The sequence below is a fragment of the Lampetra fluviatilis genome, chromosome 16 (genome assembly GCF_964198595.1).
Source record: "Lampetra fluviatilis chromosome 16, kcLamFluv1.1, whole genome shotgun sequence".
NCBI classification, from domain to species: Eukaryota; Metazoa; Chordata; class Hyperoartia; order Petromyzontiformes; family Petromyzontidae; genus Lampetra; species Lampetra fluviatilis.
In genome coordinates, this window is record NC_136290.1 from 8,517,525 (window position 1) to 8,533,269 (window position 15,745).

The window sequence follows — 15,745 nt, forward strand, 5'->3', positions numbered from 1 at the left end:
ATGGGAGGGGGGGGTCATTTAATTCATTTCATAAACATTGGCAAAGTCTAAATAATACCCGGTGTTACTTTACCATGATGGGACAGCAGTAGATCGCTTGCGTTGGGTCAATGCCAAGTGCCATGGAATTCGATGAAACTTCCCTTTGATATTTCTTTAAGAAGCCAACTCCGGGGTTTTTTTTATCTTCTATGTACTCATCGCACTTGCGGCCAACACAATCCAAGAGAATGAGAAACGGCTCTCATACCAGTCATACTTGCTTAAGCCACACAGCCACAGCAGGCTCTGGGAAAAAAAGGGGGAACTTGGCGTAGTTTATTAACCGAAGGTAGAGACATATTAACGGTGCAAAAAACCCCAAACAATCAGAAGTAAAGCTTTTTCTTCCAATGGGTCGATGTTAAATAGGTGTGGGCGCCGAGGATGCTTCCTCACAGCAGCCCTTTGTGGGTCAAGCGCACGGAGCTTGCAACGCAGAGGCCTTCCGATTCAATAGCACGGCAGTTGAAACAATGTTAGAAGGCGTGTTTTTCTTAACCCCCATCCCCCCCACACACATACACCTTGTGCCCGCGTCCGTACACCCAACAGGAGATAAAATTCTGCGCACTTTGGTGAAGTGAATCGGCAGTTAACGTGTGGTGGAGGTCAAGTGCGGTCACACGCCCATCTCTCGCAAGACGCCTGGGTCGGTGCAGACAGAGTAGGCCACAGATATCATTTAGGGAGGGGCCTCTCTCGCACTCTCTCGTGGAGGCCCCTCTGCCAGCAGTGGCGTGAGCAAGACGTTGCAGGGCTGCGCCTTTAACCTTTTTAGGGTCGCGATACAAATCTCCTAATTGCAGCAGAGATGTAATGCAGAGACACCAACAACAACCGCTATTCGCCACGTGGTGTTGGTGGTGGCGACGTCATCACGGCGCTTGTGCCAGGCTACGTGCACTTTAAGGTCACGTGGATGCGTCGAACGCCCGCTGTAGCAGGAGGTCACGGAACAGGCCCAGGTGCCATGGGTTGACCGACTGAGATGACGTCACCTGAGTAGAGACTCTCAAAACCTTGTTGCTGCTGTTTTTTCGGAAATGTTGGTCACGTAGGAGGGGTGCGACCGTTCGTCCCAGACTCTGGCTTTGCGAGCAACGGGTGAGATTCAGTGACGAGATTGGATTGGGGTTCAAAAACCGATTCAGTGTTTTCGCATCGCGGGTGAATGGTAGGGCCTGAAGTGGCCGCATGGATGACGTGTCCCCATACCTTCGCAATTTGGTGTAAATTAATTGGGAAATAGATGAAATCTTTGTGTTACCCCCCCACACACACCTCCTATCAGCACGGTTGGCTAAGTACTGTGCGAAAGAAGTTAAAGATACATACGGGCGCGCAGTTTGATTCATGTTTCATGAGCTTCGTACAAACATCTATTAATTTAAACAACATTCCACCACTGCCGATGTTAAATTGGCACGATCATATTCTTGTACAAAAAAAATCCGTGGTGCAATATCAAACTTGAATTGAGACGTCTACCTTCCCCCGTCCCCCGAGGAAGAACTGTCGGACTCTGACAAGCAGCCTTAGGACGATTCAAAGAGAACAAAACGTCAACAAAGATAACAGCCAACAAACCACAAGGTGGAAGGGAAAAAAACGAAAGAGATTAACATTCGCATGCAACATAGCGCACGCTGCACTGTGCTGCGTATGGGGCTGGGTAAGTAACCGGGCGTGTTCACAGAGAGTGGGCTCCTGTACCTCGTCAAACATCAGGACAGGAGGGGGTGTGTGGTATGGGGCAGCGATGCGTGTACAGCAACGATGAGAGAGGGCTTGAGGTTGGAGAACCTATTGGGTGATGTTGGATGGTGAGTTGAGATGGAGAGAGTGATGAGGTGGAGAGGTATGTGGTGAGGGTGGGATGGAGAGAGTGATGAGGTGGAGAGGTATGTGGTGAGGGTGGGATGGAGAGTGTGATGGGGTGGAGAGGTATGTGGTGAGGGTGGGATGGAGAGAGTGATGAGGTGGAGAGGTATGTGGTGAGGGTGGGATGGAGAGTGTGATGGGGTGGAGAGGTATGTGGTGAGGGTGGGATGGAGAGTGTGATGGGGTGGAGAGGTATGTGGTGAGGGTGGGATGGAGAGAGTGATGAGGTGGAGAGGTATGTGGTGAGGGTGGGATGGAGAGTGTGATGAGGTGGAGAGGTATGTGGTGAGGGTGGGATGGAGAGTGTGATGGGGTGGAGAGTTATGTGGTGAGGGTGGGATGGAGAGTGTGATGGGGTGGAGAGGTATGTTGTGAGGGTGGGATGGAGAGTGTGATGGGGTGGAGAGGTATGTGGTGAGGGTGGGATGGAGAGTGTGATGAGGTGGAGAGGTATGTGGTGAGGGTGGGATGGAGAGTGTGATGGGGTGGAGAGGTATGTGGTGAGGGTGGGATGGAGAGAGTGATGAGGTGGAGAGGTATGTGGTGAGGGTGGGATGGAGAGTGTGATGGGGTGGAGAGGTATGTGGTGAGGGTGGGATGGAGAGTGTGATGGGGTGGAGAGGTATGTGGTGAGGGTGGGATGGAGAGAGTGATGAGGTGGAGAGGTATGTGGTGAGGGTGGGATGGAGAGTGTGATGAGGTGGAGAGGTATGTGGTGAGGGTGGGATGGAGAGTGTGATGGGGTGGAGAGTTATGTGGTGAGGGTGGGATGGAGAGTGTGATGGGGTGGAGAGGTATGTTGTGAGGGTGGGATGGAGAGTGTGATGGGGTGGAGAGGTATGTGGTGAGGGTGGGATGGAGAGTGTGATGAGGTGGAGAGGTATGTGGTGAGGGTGGGATGGAGAGTGTGATGGGGTGGAGAGGTATGTGGTGAGGGTGGGATGGAGAGTGTGATGAGGTGGAGAGGTATGTGGTGAGGGTGGGATGGAGAGAGTGATGAGGTGGAGAGGTATGTGGTGAGGGTGGGATGGAGAAAGTGATGAGGTGGAGAGGTATGTGGTGAGGGTGGGATGGAGAGAGTGATGAGGTGGAGAGGTATGTGGTGAGGGTGGGATGGAGAGTGTGATGAGGTGGAGAGGTATGTGGTGAGGGTGGGATGGAGAGTGTGATGGGGTGGAGAGGTATGTGGTGAGGGTGGGATGGAGAGTGTGATGAGGTGGAGAGGTATGTGGTGAGGGTGGGATGGAGAGTGTGATGAGGTGGAGAGGTATGTGGTGAGGGTGGGATGGAGAGTGTGATGGGGTGGAGAGGTATGTGGTGAGGGTGGGATGGAGAGTGTGATGAGGTGGAGAGGTATGTGGTGAGGGTGGGATGGAGAGTGTGATGAGGTGGAGAGGTATGTGGTGAGGGTGGGATGGAGAGAGTGATGGGGTGGAGAGTTATCTGGTGAGGTGGAGATGGTTCGTGACTGGGGATGGTGAGCGTCATGGAGAGCGAGGGGAGGTATTTGATGAGAGTGGATGGCGAGGGGTGGGATGGCAATTGAGATGGAGGAGAGAGAGGGGGGTCGGGTGATTTATATATTAAAAAAAAGATCCAGGGTTTCTATAACCGCTAACGCAGTCTGCACTGTGGGGAGGGAAAAGCCCTCCGTCAAAATCCCCAGTGCGAGCCCCATTCTGAGAACCACTGCTCACCGCGTATCGGATTCCAGGAGCTTACCCCCCCTCCCCAGTGCCCCCCTTCTTTTTTCCCCTTGGGCCCCCTCCATCCCCCCCCCCACATCTGACTGGAGCCGCCTGTGATCACGCGAGGCTGGCTCGGCGGGAGATAAGGCTCAGGCGAACGTAAATCTGACCAATCGCGTGGCGCAAAATGATCAGGCGGCGCGTGGCGGGTGCACGCGCGCGCGCGGTCATCCAAATCATCGCCGTCGTCATCGTCGTCAGCAGTAGCAGCAGCAGCAGCGGACATTCTCAATCCACTGCTGGATGGATGACTCTTCCCGAGCCGCCGAAATTACCTGTGAACCCCTGATCAGTGCCCTACCTTGTGACAGACCAATTCGGAGCGTATTGGGTCACCCCGTTCATACTTACAAATCTCAGCGTTCATCCTACAAAGTCCCATCACAAACAAATAAGATTTTTTTAATGCCCGTATTGAAACGGCTGTACGCCGTACGGACCTGAAAACTCAATTAAATACAATACGGGTAAAACGGGTTGACAGATATTCGAAATAAGCCACTTTATTGAGCTATTATTTGTGGCCAATGTCGCTTTTCAAAAAATAAGTTAATATCCCGGTGAGCTTTATCTGGTAAGATAGGGATGGTTAAGTTCATTTGTATGGTTTGTGTGTGATGTGTTTACCTTTCCTATTCGTTGCACTCCCATCGTGTTTTTTTATTGTTTGGTGTTGTAACGTTCTGACTCGCCCCGACTGGACATGTGTGGAAAAGAGCTTCATAGCTCATCGGATTCCTCCAGTGTAACTAAATATTCAGATTTTAACTTCCGTCTGCTGGCCACCACGCGTACAACTCCTGGCACGCCCAGGTGGTCACCCCCCATTCAATAGCGAAGTAGATGAACTTCTGCTAAGATGCCGTGTCCAAGATACGATGCAGTTCATTTAAAGACTATTTGTCTGCAGGCAAACAAAGCTCGAAACACATCTCGACGCGAGGCTGTTTTAACTTTCTGTGGATTCTTTACTCGGAAAGCAAAGTCTTCATTATTTCCCTTAAATGAATGAAATTGTTGGTGTCTAACCCTCATCAGCCGCAGCCATGATCTATCCACCGCTCTATGCAGCTATACCCAAGGTGTATTTCAGTCTTGCAATGTAAAATATCCACCCAGATCACGCACACGAGCCGATTCCATTGCTCCGTCTCTACTGTTCATGTAAAATATCATTACCGATTCAGGTGGACATGGTTGCCTCCCATGACGTTTTGATAATTCAGAGGCATCTCGTTCACGGACGACGGAGGGGATGGAGAAAAACGAATCAAACACCAAGAAGCAGTTCGAAAAAGAAATGAACTTCAGGTCTGAATACTCCACAAATGTTAGACAGGATGATGCGTTTAAAAATAACTATTTGATCATCGAAATCTAAACCAACAGAAATGCGAAAGTCATAACAATCACGTAAACGTTTAGCGAACGAACAAGCACGCTGGAGTGTATAGTGTATATACGCATTGAGAGGCACAATTGGCGATGTTTCGGGTTAAGGCCCATTTTCATGTGCTGTAAAGAAGGGTAATTTCCCGATAAATTGTTGGCTGCTATAACTTTCCACGTGATAAACCACTTAGTTGAGCCATCATCCGTGGCCTAGGTCGCTTCGCCTCCGAAAGAGAAGAGAATAAATAGTTCAGTGGGCTGCGATTTGTTCACCCGTTCTATACTTTGCACTCGTGTCGTGTTTTCGCATTGTTGGTTGTCATTGTAACGTTCTGACCCGCCTCTACTCGGCATCGTATAGCTCATCAGATCGCTCCAGTATGAATACAAATTCAGATTCTGATGTATGTTGATTTTGGGGCAGTGCAGTTGACGAGTGTTGAGTTCCGTGTGCTCTGTGCGCGCGCGTGGCACCACTGCCAACTCAACCGCATTACATAATTAAGTGAGAAACTATATATTTATTTAAATATACTGCATCCCATTTATCCAGCAGCGGATTGATTAAATCTATTTTTTTTAATGATTGTTGTTATCCTCTATGATCCAATGTTCCATTATTGTAGGAATTCGCTCATTGGCCGCGTGGTAATTTTGGCTGCCAAAACGCTCACATCACGCAGCTGCACGCACCGCGTCTCGTGTTATATATATTTTTGTGTTCATTTAATATTTGTTGCAAATAAAAACGCACCGGGGGCGGGTGGACCGCCTTGTTGCTCGCAACGCAGCCAAGGCCAGACACAACGTCTAGGTTCGATTCCCGGCTACGATTAACATCGGTGGCGAATGATATCTGGGGAGAGGCCCTGGATAATTCACATTTCCCCCCTTCACAATCCGCAACGGTCAGTGTGGTGAAGTATGGTCAATCAACTGCCATGGCCGACACGGCGTGGGAAAGAGGCCTTCATCCAGCAGTGTAGACTACCGCTGTAGACAATTTTAAAAAACGTCAGAAGTACACTTTCATGACGAGTACATCGTAATGCGGTTTGAAACTGCGATTTTGGTTTAGCCACGCGTCCACTGGACAAATACGTGCATTGAGATCTCATCCAGAAATATCAATGAAGTCTGGTAGGCTATACACAACGCGTTGTTGAATTGGTACATACCAGTTGTATACCAATATTGGTCAAGGTTTAAAAAGCGTACGATAATCTTACCAGTTGTATCTTTTATTCATTACTGTGCGTAGGCTTCAAAATGGATCATCACATCGCAGAACCGTGACAAATAATGAAGACTTCCTTTGGGGAAGAATCTTTCATCCATCAGTGGACTGATCATGGCCAATGATGACGATGGCTGTATTCACATTCTTCGTGTTCAAACGGGCCGTTGTGAATTATTCAGTGACTAAATTTACACTCGTTTTGTATACCTGTCCAGCAATACATTACATGTTATGACTGCAGCCTATTATTTTACAATGTGCGTATACATCATGTTTAGTGCGAAAGCGTGCACATAGCGTGTTTATTCATTGATGGAATTGGCCAAACATTTCCACTGCAGGAGACCCTTGCGAAAAGGAACGTTGAAGATTCCTTGTACGATGTTGTTGACCGCATTATTCGGCATCCCGGGACCAACACAGGCGCCCTTTAGAGACACGTATCCGAGGTGGAATCACTCCCTCTACCCCACCCAGACATAGAACATTTATACTGGTAGGAACCTTCTGGTTCCACCAGCCCACAGGGGATTATTGTGTCCGTCCGTCCGTCGTGCATCCAAAAATGGGAGGGGTGAGGCTGGGTGGAGAGGGGAGGGTGGGGAGGGGGTGGGAGGGGTGGGGCTGGTTGGGCAGGGGAGGGGCTGGTCACCCCGTGGTGCCCTTATAAAACTCAACGTTTAACCTACTCACGCCGGCTTGTGCCCGCCCTCACAGTCGGGCATATTTGCGGAATACACCACGCCGCCGCTGACTCTGGCCATTGACCGAGCAACCGAACGTTCCTACCAGCTCCCTCCGCAGGAATGTATTACAAGTCCTTTGCGTTCGCAGAATAATTCGATAATTATTAAACGAGACGACACTCGACCTAATCAGAGTTAATTGACATTAATCATCGTAACGCGCTTCGAATCTTCCCACACGCGCCATGTGCTTCCCACGTGCGCTCGATTAATGACGAATGCGATAATAAACACGTGGTGAGTCACGCGTCAGACTGGGGGTGGAGGGACGTGGATTGAGCTCACGCATTAAGCCCAAGTGGAAGAGGCGAAAAACCTACAAAAAATGTATGTGATTTTGTAGAATTGCAGTCTTTGGATGTCGCTCCAGTTTTACTGTCTTATTTTATATAACATAATTTCTGTAAACAAACGTTTTGGATGATGTTAACTTCATAGCCACACTTAAGGTGCATTGAGTTTCAACATTAAACATTATTTTGAAATTAAAGCTTAGTTTATCACCAGCATGGTTGACTTCGTACTGTGCGAAAGACGTTCAACATACATAGCGTGATGGTATATAATTTTTCAATAAAAATTAGCCATAATAGAAAAAAGATATAATATTAAGCCCAAGTGGTGGCGCGGCCGTGAAACGAACTGCGCTTAACAACGTTTTGCCAATTGTACGTAACGCATGTTGAACTTGTGCAGTGGTCCTCCTCCTGTTTCTTCTTCTTCACCTGGGGTGCACGAATCCCCCTGGTGGTGCGAGATGCCCTTTCTGGGGGTGCGAGACGTGGCCAGATTTGCTTAAGAAGGTATATCGTCGGAACGCAAATTAAGCACGTGGCACGCAAATTCAACGACTTTGTTTAATCAAACTTCTTCACGCGTTTATTACGCATTTTTAGCGGTCGAGAACCAAAGGGGTGCAAGGCTGCAGTCGAGGTTAAGAACCACTGAACTTGTGCGTGTGTGAATATGAATCCTTGTGTTGCAACGACAAAGAACCATCGATTTAAAGCTTTCGTGACTGCAGGGATTCATCTTCTTGGTTCTTTCGGTAAAGTCACGTAGAAGGGAAATAATAAAATAATAAAAATAAAACATAATAAAATAATTCTCACGACGTTTCGGCCACAACGCAAGCAGCCGTCCTCAGGTGAAGAACAGGTCTGTCGTGAAGACAGCGTCTGAGGACGACTGCTTGCGTTGTGGCCGAAACGTCGTGAGAATTATTTTATTATGTTTTATTTTTATTATTTTATTATTTCCCTTCTACGTGACTTTACCGAAAGAACCAAGAAGACAAATAACCATTTACATGATTCGTAAAATTCAGTCGAATAATGGAGATTTGGTTAACTACATTGCAACAATACGGTGTATCATAACAAGTTAAATGTATTAAAATAAGGTTGAAAATCAATAGTATTCATAATAACGTAAAGAGGAGGTCGCGTGTAAGGAATCATTGCACCGTGGAGATGGAGCGATGAAATCGGCTCGTGTGAAGGTGCTGGATGGACGGTTACATCTTGGCAGCTTGGAGAGGATTTCATCCAGGCAGATGGATCCTGACTCGTGATGATACATTAAATATACAAAGTATTTTTGTTATGTATGTTTAACGTCTTTCGCATCCGACGTAGCGTGAGATGCGAGGGGAGAGGCAGGACAACAAACTAAACACAAAAAAACATTTATAAAGAAATTCCGATTGAGAAATAATCCCAGCCACGGGCTTATATCAGCAGCGACTGATATCAGAACTGGCCCTAGTCGCTAGCCCTCCACGGTGAACAAAGTGGTGAAGTATGGTCAAACAGATTTGAAGCTTTCGTGACTGCAAGGATTCATATTCTTAGGTTTTTTCCGTAAAGTCACGTAAGTAAAAAATAAGTAAATAATAAAAGATAAATAATAAAAATTATAGAAGAAATAAAAAATCACGACGTTTGTGTTGCCTCCGAAACGTGATTTTTTATTTCTATTATTTCTATTATTATTTATTATTATTATTATTTATTTTTTACCTACGTGACTATCGAAAAAACCTAAGAGTATGGTCAAACAAACAACCCCATCATTAACACGGCGTGGAATGGAGGGTTTTAAATACACGGGGGCTGCGCAGTGCGTGATTATTTAAATCGTGGCTAATTTGCATGACTAAACAAGGAAATGCCCACTTCGTACAGCCAATTATTTCAAGGCAAGGTCGCATTGAAGTCGCAGGTGTTAAATTGGAATCGCAACAATGAGGGGTCAACTGTTGCAACGCATCATAGGTCGATTTACTCTGCTCCTACTGCGGGTAGACGTGTGGTAGACAGACGCATGTATGTAGTGTGTATGTAGTATGTATGTAGTATGTATGTAGTTTGTATGTAGTATGTATGTTGTATGTATGTTGTATGTATGTAGTGTGTATGTTGAACTTCTTTCGCACCCTATGTAGTAGCCACCGCGCTAATCGGAAGTTTCGGGGGAAGGACAACAAACAGAACGCACCAAAAAATCCGATTTAAAGAAATGAGTTTTCAATGTGGAAATAACGCACGTCATCTGTGCATTGCGAGATCCAGCTTCTCCGCAAATATTATCAATGCGCCCACAATTGATCAATTTGGGACGGAATTCGAGAAATTATTATTGTGAGATAACGTACAAATAACTCGCACGAAGCGCGAAAACAAACAACTCGGGCAAGATTCAAGCACATTTCAGCTTCGCGATCTCGATTATTCTCCTTTGTTGTGTATACTGTATATTGTCTATACTGCATTGTTTTTTTAACCATAGTATTTGCTCTGCAATCACTTCCATCTCAAATACTGGCACTTGGAGATGTACATACGGCATGGCATGCACAGAATATAAACACTATATATGATGTGATAATATTCTTTCTTGCAACTTTATCGACACCGGGCGCACGTTTCTGGAGCGACTTATTTTCCGGAGCGTTTCGTAATCCGGAGAACACGGTAACGGGAGTGGAATGAATACGGTACCGATTCTTGAAGAGGAATATCTGATTCCTTCTGTTCAGTAGGGGCTGGTCTCAAAACTCCGCAGTCCACGCGTTAGTCAATCAGTCGGCTTACAGAGCAGAGCCAATCTTCTTCTTCTTTCGTACCGATGCTGATGCAGACGCAGAGCTACGACTACAATTTCACATTCGGGTGATCAAGCCAGCAGGCAACCGCGTCAGGAGTCGCGGAGTATATCGCCGTGATGTCTTTCGTTTTTGTGGATCGGGCATCGCGTCGTTTGGATGTTGTGCGGTCTGTTCTGGATGACCGCAGCCACACACAATGCTGGAGAGTTTTGAGTTGTCTATTTGTGCATCAGGTATCCGCGTATGCCACGGCTTGTGCAGTGGATGCGATTTAGGGTGGACTATGAGCTTCGTGGAAGATCAAACCCAGGCATCTGATATGATGATGGAGTCGCTCTGTCAATAAGGTGAGAGGGGGCAATCACTTAATTGGATATGAGCGATCATCGCCCCTTGCTGTGGGCAACTTGGCAGGGCCCTCCTGAAAATGAGTCGTGAGACTCAGTAGAGACTTTTTCTGGCTAAGTAGACGAGCACGCGACTTATCGTCATTTTAACATACTGTAGGTTAAAAACTACTACTCTTTTGACGATGGTAATATCCGGCCGTTTCACACAGACACATATATTTGCATTTTCATATTGTTAGGTTTTTTCGGTAAAGTCACCTAAGAATATGAATCCTTGCAGTCACGAAAGCTTCAAATCTATAATTAATACAAATATTTGCATTCTTCATGTGGATGCTATGGTGTCTAACCACTGCTGGATGAGCCCCCCCCCCACCACCCTTGACCATACGTCGCCACGCTCGTCAATGCAGGTCAGTGAAGGCAGGGAACCAAAGACGTTGTAGAATCGTATAACATGACACTGTTTGTACTTTCAATAACATATGCTCTTCCGATGCAGGTCGTTATTTTTTTTATTAATATATATACAATGCACAAATAAATAGAAACAAACAATTGCCACATTTGTCATTGACACCGTCCTATACCGACGGTTATTCTTCGGAATCGTTTGATTACAAGGAGGGAGCCTCACTCATAACATCATCAAAACAAACTCAAAACATCCGTCAACGAGTTTTATTTGTTATTACATCATCATCACCATGTAATGTTTTGTATAACAGAAATTAACATAAACATGGTGTAGCCTCTCATATGGATATTAATAGGAATTACAGTTCCATTTTAGTATGTTCAGACGTGGTTATATTAAACGCCAGAATGTAGCAAGCACTGTTCTAAGAATGCAACATTCGCTTCGCTCGGTGCTAAATTTTACCCGGAAGAGTCTAGAAGGTTGTGCCAAGAATTGTTTTTCGCAGGACAAAAACCACTTTTGTATGAACCTGCATCTTTGTGTTTTCTTTATATAAACCTGTTCATATAATTATAGGCAACGATAATGTGTTATTATGAATAGGCCGTTCCTTGCACTCGAGTGATAGTTTCTTACACCGATAATTCCTACTCCAAACCAGCCTAGCAGCGTTCATGGAAATTTCGAGTTCGAAATTCATCTCTGCGTTCAGTAAAACATCAGTTCACTGGTTCAGTGAATCTTGCTTCACGTCATCTCAATCGCACACAGCGCTTCCGTATGCTGTGTCTTGTCACTGGAGGAGCATACATGTTTAATGTCAATTAGCTGACGTGTAAGCCGAACGTTGCGATATCCGTAACATTACAATGACACTTCATAAAAAAATGTGTTTGAAAATGTATTTCTTTATTATTTATATCTTTCTTTATTTATTAGGATTTACCCTGTGAGCCATTCGGCTCTTGATTTGGGTTCAACCGCAACAAACAATAAAATTACAAGTTACACCTAAAATGCATTGTACACAAATCTAAACATCACATACGTAAACAATAAAATCCTACAGAAAAAGCACAACCCGTCCATGCTGCGTACAAAAAGTACAAAGACATTCAATTTCGATGTTTGATCCCAATAACAATCATAATACAATACGGATAACATTTTTAAGTATAAATCTATACTAAATCAAAAAAATCGGCCCAAACCAAGCCCCTCTAAAACTTACTAAAACAATGCTATATAAACAACGTAACAGTTTTCCCAACAAATGTGATTAAAATTTGACAATAGCGACACATTCTAGATTTGAAGCTTTCGTGACTGCAATGATTCATATTCTTAGGTTTTTTTTCGGTAAAGTCACGTAGGTAAAAAAATGTTAAAATTTTAATTAATTTAAATTTTTAATTTTTTTAAATTAAAATGAATTTCAATTTTTTACCTACGTGACTTTACCGAAAAAACTTAAGAATATAATAGCGACACACACAACACAAAAATAAAAGCGCACACGATGGCCTCTAGCACGGACCACCATCCGTGTCTTCTCGGGATGGAGGGGACCCGAGCGAAGGGACGTGGGTCCCACGGAGACGGAGCGATGATATCCACTCGTGTCCGGCAGCTACGTTTGGTTGATCGTTGCGTGGAGGGAACGAAAGAGACGGCGGCGGTTTTCTGTGGCCTTCATCCAAGTTCAAGTTCATTTATTAGGTGTAGCCCTGTGAGCCATTCGGCTCTTGAATCGGGTGCAACCGCAACAAACAAAAAAACAAAAACATGAACAAGAAAACATCTTAAAGTGACTATGTGACTAAGTGCAAACAGAAAATCCAAGAAAAGACAGCAAAATATTGCAGAAAAAGCACCGTACACCAACACTGTGTGCAAAAATCCTAGTGGAATGCAAGTCAAACAACAACAACCACAAGACAACTTAGATTAAGGCCATCAGTCTAACTCTGTACTACAACAAACAAACATGGCCAAACCGAAAAACTTTTCGAAAATCACCAAGATAAAGCCTTAAAAGCAATGAAACAGTGATCATAGGAACTGTGACCGAATTTTCACAATAAACGACGTGAACAACATGTACTACCAAACTCTGCAGCCATAGCTGGCTGCATGAGTCACTCCACAACAGTAGGAGCATCAGTCGGAGTGTCAACATTTTTCAATGCACCTTTAAGATCAGCAGGAGTGAATTGATCGTGGCGCGCTGTGACTGTGACGAGGAGCACGACGGGTACATTGTCTGGTGAACTTGCCGCGGTGTCGGTGATAGTGGTGCACAAATAGAATTCACAGAAACACAACCCTCAACGTTCGTCGATAACACGGTGGCCTTAAAAGAACACAAATATAATAACAGGCGACGTTTCGGGCACTGGCCCTTCTAAAATTAAAATAACACAGAAATTTGCTGTGAATAAGGACCATTGCCTGAAACGTCGGCGATTATAAATATATGTTTAATATCGTCAACTATTTCTTTCTGCGACGTTTCGGGCAATGGCCCTTTTTGTGATGAGCCAATGAGACTGCCATGTGCTATGAAGAAGGACCATTGCCTGGAACGTCTGCGATTATCTATATTTCACATATACTACACACATAGATGTGTTTCTATCTTAAGGCGGCGGCGTTGTTGCCTTAGCGTGTCGGCATTGTTATTAAAGTGATTCGCCCCGGGTCTCTGCCCCCGTGCGCAGTGCGAATTGCACATCCAGTGGGGGGCCGGGGAGTCTCCACAGACGGAGCCCCCCCTCCTCCTCCTCTCTCTCTCTCTCGCCCCACCTCTGCCCATTCGACAGTCCGCACGCCGATGCAAGTCGCCGCTTAAAACAAACACAACCCACGTGGAGAGCAGCCGCCGCGCGCCCAACTTTTGCCGAACCCCAAAAACCACGGCTCGCTGTGACACCCAACCAGCCCCCCCCCCCAGCCTCTACCACCCAGCCCCCACCCCCCCCCCCCCGCCTGTACCACACAGCCCCCCCCACCTCCACCACCCCCCCCCCGCCTCTACCACCACCCGCCCGAATGCGCGCGCGAGAGAGACGTCGCTCGCCAGGGAGGAGCGACGTTTGGAGCGGGGTTTTACAAAACTAAACCGATTTCGATCGGCGACGCGCCAAATGTGAGTCGCTTTGTGCGTTTTGTTTCGTCGTCCGTTCCCCCACTCCTCATCCCCCCCCCCCCCCCCTCGGGGCGCGCGCACCTCCGATCCGCGCCGTTGGGCTACGTACGGTGCGAAAGAAGTTCAACGCACGTGTATGCGTATTTACCGAATCGTTTCTCTCTTCGCGGTAAGTACGGAACGGTTTTTGTTCTTACTGTAAGATTCCCAATGTTTGCTAAGCGACGTTCAACATGCTTAAATAATGTCTTCTTTCAAACGAAATTTCCATCAGAAGCATCGGTTCACGAGATATATTTGGAGCGCCGCATTGTTTCATGGGTATACTGCGCTGCTTTGTGTTTTAATATCAGATAAAATACGGTAAAATTGTGGAGTGGTGGTACAGTGGTTAGCGCACTGCGCTGCCGACCCCCACGAACCTGATGTCGTTTCACTGCCACGGGCTGATGATATCAGTGAGCGCGTGATATCTCAACCAATCCCGGCTGCCCCCCACCTTCAGCCACTCGCCCAATGACCAGAATGGGGAAGTATGGTCAAACAAGCCCCCCAACCCACCTATATCGCCTCGAAGAGGCCTTCATCCAGCAGTAGATTGACTGACAGATGGGCATTCTTTTTTATCGATTGGCCCAGGAAAATTTAACTGAGCGCTCAAAACTATTTCAGCAGGGTCTTGCATTTCGTATATATTTATTTTCATTTATTTTGTTTAACATGAATATTTAAGAAATCGACAGAGACTTTGGATCGTATCTAACAAGTAAATGTGTAAATATTAAGGTAGTAAGAAACGTAATGAGAAAAAATTGCAATGCTAATTAACATTGGGGAGGGAGGGAGGGGGGGAACGAAAGGCCCAGACAAACTTGCGGCCTTATTAACGTCACCACTGCATTGGTTTGAGGCGCTGCCAGAGACGGGTGAAGTGATTTAAGTGAGTGAGGGTGGCTCACGCCGATGACTCAGCCTTGGTAACCATATCAAATCCCCCCAACAAGCAGCTCCCCCCCCCCCCCCCCACGGTCTCTGCCTTCTCTCCCTCCCCTCCCATCCGTTCCACAACCCTGCCCACCACTCAACCTCTCCTCTCTCGTTAGCCCCCCCCCCGTCTCACGTCCGAATGATATGCAACCCAGGATGTTTTGGCTTTCAATTAAATTAATGAAGGTTAAAGTCTGACTCGGCCCTCTTAAGGACGTTACATTCGAGTTAAGGTCGCAGTCTCTTTGGCGAACGTGTTAATTTAGAAGTGCGTGACGCCGCCGGCGGTTCAAACACATCCTCCAAATGTGGAATAACAAGGCATTGCTCAGGGCTTGTTAGGCTGAGCGTCAGACCAGATGTCATAACGTGTCCCCCCCCCCCTAAGACCAAACTTTCCCGGAGCACTTTTTTTCTGTAGCCGGAATTTTTATGTCCTAAAACCACCCCCCACCCCCCACCCCCCCCCCTTTTAAAAGCGGCAAGGAATGACAAAGTTTGATATATAGTTGTTGCCTCGGTAATGAAAAGCATCCACTGATTTATGGCCTGCGTATATATCCCCTTTTCTTTTTTACAAGATCAATGGGAACACACGCACAAAGATTCGCACTACGTGTATTATTGACTCACACGCACTAGTACATAGATACGCGTGCGCACGCGCGCGCATGCAGACGA